This window comes from Scomber scombrus, chromosome 19 (genome assembly GCF_963691925.1).
Source record: "Scomber scombrus chromosome 19, fScoSco1.1, whole genome shotgun sequence".
NCBI lineage: Eukaryota > Metazoa > Chordata > Actinopteri > Scombriformes > Scombridae > Scomber > Scomber scombrus.
Genome location: NC_084988.1, coordinates 6,683,585 through 6,689,584, shown reverse-complemented (window position 1 = coordinate 6,689,584; position 6,000 = coordinate 6,683,585).

The window sequence follows — 6,000 nt, the reverse complement described above, 5'->3', positions numbered from 1 at the left end:
CAGTTTTACATTGATTAAAATACGTCTAAATGGTCATAGATATTTATCCTAAAACTGAGATATAGAAGATTTATAGGGTGCACATTTTTTAAAAAGCCTTTTGTCTTAAATCAGTGCATCAAATACAAGCATTTTATGGGGATGGATCAATTTCAGGTGCACAATTTTAATATATAAAGCTTTTTCCCCATATTTTATATTAATAATAAACTTTAAGATCAAGTTTGAGTAAACATTTACCTCATCCTGCCAACTAAGTCATAACTCAAAGTGAATTTCTTAGCCTTACGTCATTCACACAAATCTGACTGCTGGACTGTGCAGACTGTGTTTACTGTTCCCATATATATTGATTATATGCTGATATATTGATTTCTCCCCTGGGTATTGGCAGTAATAGAGCTCTTAGATTGCAAGTATCTGGAGTTTGCTAGCCTGTGAGTAAGCGATAATAATGTCTTCTGGCAGCTAATGCTATACCTTGGAGCCTCAGTATGAAAGAAGTAGTAGATCAGAGGTGCATTTACAACCCTGACTTTCACCTTATCTGATTGGTTAGAAGAGTCACTTAAAAACTTAAAACTTGAAAAAAAAGAAGAAGAAGAAGGAAATATCTCTGGAAAGTCTGGGTTCACCTTTGACAACATCTCTCCCACATTAAGATATTTTGGAGCATATTTCAACTAAAAAATATAACAAAAAATGTGCATACTGCTTAAAATCAGTGCACATAAAACGGCAACACTTTCCAACACAAATAAAGGATTCTCTAGAAAGTGGGGACAGAAGTGTGTGCATTATGTATATAGCTAATTGTTGTGGATGTTTTGAGTTTGTTATACACATTAGAATCTATTGAATGATTAATGAAAGAAGGGTACTGTAGGTGCTATAAGCTTATGGTTCAGCCAACACCTTTTTGGTCAAACTGCTTTATTTATTTATACGTTTTTTTTTTTTGGTTTGGCTTGTTAGTAGATGTGGTGGAGATGAAGGACATGGAGCGGGGAAATATGATTGTTTGCTTTATTAGTTTGCTTATACTGTACATGAGTGTTTCGAGTTCATGTGACCAAAATAAACTAACTAACTAACTAACTAACTAACTAACTAACTAAGCAAACTTATAACAGAAGCCTCCATTACAAACTGGAGGTGTACAGGGTTTTTACAGATTCTAGGGGTCAGTATTGGCCCTCTACTGCCTTGCAGGTCTCTTATATTTATGGCAGTGCCCTACTGAATAATCGTATAGGCTTATATTCACGTCCTGATGGTTACCTGCTTCCTTTAACTCAACTTTTCACAAGAGGAGATCGTCCGCTCCGAGCCATAAAGTTTTGTGGCATAAATATAATTACTTGCTGCATAGCTGATGTGTCTTAGCCTGCTGTTGCACACAAGGTGGATATCAGAGTTTAAATTGAAATTTGTCCGTCACAATTCATTAGATGATATATTCCCTGCAGTAATTTGATGTGCTATGTTGGGGAGTGTTGCTCTCTTTGACTGCTGGCTTTCTTGGCAGGTAACCAGGTGTTAATGTGAGTTTTTAACGCAGGTCTCATCCACCTGCAGCCACCTGAGTGTTTCACAGTTCTCAGACTTCTCAGCTCTGATTCTTGTTTCCAGCAGACATGCTGTTCAGACGCAGATGAATCTGATGTTAAGGGCTAAAGGCCAAAACAACCTGTCACTACTGGTTAGAGGAAATGCTTTGATGCCACGTCTGACTGTGCCACCATTACACCATGCATGACGATTACTCGAAGCGCTGTAGGGCATCGTCATCGCTGTTCCTCTGGTTATGTAACCGCAGTATAAACATGTGAAGGTATGCTTCACTAGTCAGTATATAGAGTTTATGTTCTTATGATGCAGAGGGACTATTTTCCTCAGAGTGCTGCCTGCTGGGAGAGAACGAACTCCCCCATGCTCATAAAAAAACAAATATCCATATTCTGACATTTCATTTCTGCAGCAGAGAAGTAAACAGACTTTATTTTGATTAACATATGTTGGCTGCAGACCTGCGTTACGAAGCCTAAAGCCTGTAAACTTAAACTGGAAAGGAAAACATATTAAGCATGACCTACAGCAGAGACTTAACCTTCACAGGAATATGCCAGGCTCGCTGCCGTGGGTCCTGGCCCGGCTGTTATCTGGCTGTTTGTAGGGTGCTGCTGTTTTTCAAGAGCCTCAGATATGGGCTTTTATGGGCCGGACATGTAGCTACTGTCAAAATACTCAACTTCAAACTGACATGTCACCCTCTAAATCACCTCTTGAGACACTCAAAGACCTGAGAGGACCTCACATAGCGGCAGATAAACTGTATCAACTCAGAGAGGATGTGCACAAGGTTATACTGTAGCAGCAGCTTGAAATGGACATTTTGTGGGAAGAAAAACAGTAAACCAATTTTGAATTTTTTAACCAAGAGCTGCAACAATTTGTGAATCGACAGAAAATTAATCAAGACCTTTTTTTTTTTTTTTAAATTTTAAACCTGAATTAACTTCTTTTTTTATGGCCTTTGGGGGCAGCAGAAACTAGTTGTAAACACTGACATATCATCACCGTATAAGCTGATATGTTTATATGCTGAACTTCTTAGCAAACAGCTGCTTATTTCCACATCCAACAGTTATAGAGCAACGTAATCATTGATTTTCTGTCCACCTGGTGAATGTAAATCCAATATTCACTCTCTTCTAACTCTGTTTTTACTCTCTACCAACTCCTGAGGGAAATATCTGACTGTTTAGCTGCTAAATGCTCCACTGTGTTCACCAGCTAGTTGCTAACTGTGCCTGTTTGCTGCTTGTTGCTACAGTGGGGTTTTAAAGCTCTGAAATAAGCCGCCTGCTGCTGAAATCGACACCATGAGAGCACTGTTAGTGAACCAAAACAGTTGAAAAACAGTGAGCTAAAACTCACTAAAATGCTCCGTAAACCCGAGAGTAGCTGCAGAGTCGTTGATAATTTGCTAGTTTCAGCTCCTTAGCTTAAGGTCTTTGGTAATACATGATAGTAAACTGAATGTATTTGGGTTTGGGACTGTGGGTTAAACATCTGAAATGTATCACAACATTTTATAGACCAAAAAACAATGAATTGAGATAATAATTGCAGTTAAGTTGTAATGTAACCTTTATTTAGCCTCATGAAATACATCTGTTTTTAAAAGGGTCACTAAGCTACATACATACAGTATAAACACACATCATTGATATCCAACAATTCCATATAATAACAAAACAGGACCTGAGAGACGAGAAACAATTGCATTCCTCAGAAAGTGTTTCCAGACAAAGTTAATCTCAAAACATGTTTCCAAGCCCAGGGTGCATAGAGGGAAAATACAGATTTACAAACTTTTGAATCGACTCCAGTGACACAGGAGCTTATCCTCTCAGATGATCTGGTCTGATAGCAGTTAGAAACACAAAGGTGAGTAAGCAGGAAGTTTACCTAAGATGGTTTTCAACATCCCACCTCTCACTTTTTTCCTTTTGTCTAGCTCCTGAGAAAAGATTAAAGATGTACAAAAGTTTTTTTTTCTCCCTCCACATAGATGTGTGAGAAAGGAATTCAGATGTCTAAACACACACCCACTACCAAACTCACAGCCAAATGCTGCTCACTCTGCTGACCTATAATCGTGTTTAAACTCGGGGTGTGTTGTGTTAGTTTAGGAACTTTTGAACGAACCGAGAGGGCCAGATGTGTGTTTCGCATCAGGTGCCTTCAGGATCCATGGAAACCGCTGAAACGGTCATTGACTTTGGTTTAAAACTTTAGGATTTTGGGGTAAACATGTACCTCCTCCTGACGAGAGAATTTGTGTTTTAACACTGACGCAAACCAGAAGACATATAAATGAGAGCATCGGCACCTCTGCACTGAGATAAACATTTAAGTTTTGTGCTGAGTAGAGCCAGATGTGAAAGTCTCTCCTCTTTTTTTATAGCTGATGCTTTATTGGCATGTTCTGTCCCCCTTTTTCATTGTATTGTTTGAACCACTGCTTTATACATGCTGTTATCATTTATTTTCCATTGAAAGTTGGCTTTAACACGACTTATCAGGAGGTTTTATAAGGCCAGGGGAAAACCCTTTCAGGAGCTGCAATTCAGTGGAATTTCCTTCGTCAGGAGTCAAAAAGCTGTGAGTCAATTACATTTATTATTTCTTTTAATTGCCTTCAGCGTGTTTTTTCTGGGTTCTTGCTCTGCTTCAGTCCTGGTGCTGGACTGGCCGGCACGTTGCATGCCTAGCTGGTATATTTTCCTGTGTTTATGCTGCGGGGCGCATGTGCTGCTAATTTTAGTATCCTGCATACAGTGAAGGAAAACCTTTGCATCCAAGCCAAGGCAGACGAGGGCAGGGTTTTTTTCTCTCTGGCATAACCATGATGGTTTTCTGAAAATATACCTGCAGTAGACTGACGGAGAGACACAACAACAAACCTTTGTATCTCCTTTTTTCATTTTGGTTTGAGCCACCATGTAATTATCTCGCCTGAAAGGAAGTGACACACTCTGAGATGTAAATATGGGTGGGCAGAGAGCAGTGTTTGTGGAAGAAAAAAATCATTTTGGTGGACTCTAATCATAGAGGAGAAACAATTAGTCACTAAAACAGTCAGACTTTGTGACTTTGTGCTGTACAGTTGAAGCAGAGCTGGACGGGAGGTGTAACGGCTGCAAGCAGCAATATGACGACCAGGCTTCAAGTGCATGAATTTAGTCATAAAGGTAAAAAAGTGATTTTAAAGATGCACATTTCCACATTTATATATCTATTCTGGAACTAACTGTAAATAATGCAATATTGTTGCATTATTTACAGTTCAAGAACTCTGATTTATCTATACTGACTCTTTATGCAGATCCTCAGTTCAGCCTCTGTCTGAAACAGGCCGTTTTAGCTCCTGTCTCAAGCTTTTTTACATTTGAACATTGATACATATCATAAAAGCTGCCAAACAATTTGAAAAATGTTTAGTTTTTAATATAAATTCACTACACATACATTCACATAAATGAAGTACCATAGATATGAAGAGAAAAGTTTACTTTAGCATTTGCATTTTGTGTGCGTACTTGTATCATTGACGTTGTGAAGACATAAAACTGTTTATAGAGTCACGTTGTGGAGACTCGGCGCCCTCTGTGAGTCCTCATAAATTAAATTTTAAGATGAAGAACAAAGCTAAGGTTAAAGAATAACTACACATCCAAATTCCGCCAGCTCTGTTGCTCCTAGCATATTTTAAAAATACAGCAGAGGACTGCAGGGTAATGAATTTACACTCTAAGAAATGATTCATGGAGTTAGTAGGTACAGCTCAAAATCAACAGCTTTTTCTGTATAAAAAAATAAGTTTGTTATGTTTATACATTATAATGACTTGATAACTTAATTTAATAAGTTTGTCTAACTGAAAATAAATAAAATAGTTTTAACTCAATAATGCATGGATTTTCAACGGATGTTTCTTCCTCAACTCAACATGTAGGTGTATTCAGTTTGCACAACTTAAAAATCCATGTCCATGTTACTTAATTAGCTGAGTACAAGGCTGAGCGCGAACAGACCATGCGGCATTGCCAGATGGAAGTGGCACACGAGTGAGCACAGCACACATCTGCTAACTTTGCAGTTTGGTGAGTAAAAATTGACTCATATTAGTCACAGCAGCTAATCAGTAGTCAGTATAAGAAATAGTTTTACACAACACTAGGTGATTTTTCTTTTCTGATTTTTAGGTTGGTTTAGTCAGCCATTGCAGCACCAAAATCCACATTGACGACGAGAATATTGAGTTGCTGTTGTTAACAGCGCATGTGTATTTAGCTAACTGTGAGCTAACTGTGGTGCTGTGTAATGTGTTCTACAATTAAACAAACAAATAGCAGGCGGCATGTTTACATAAAAGAACTATGTGCATGTGAAATGTTCCCTCTACAAACAAACTTAAAACATTTATGCTGA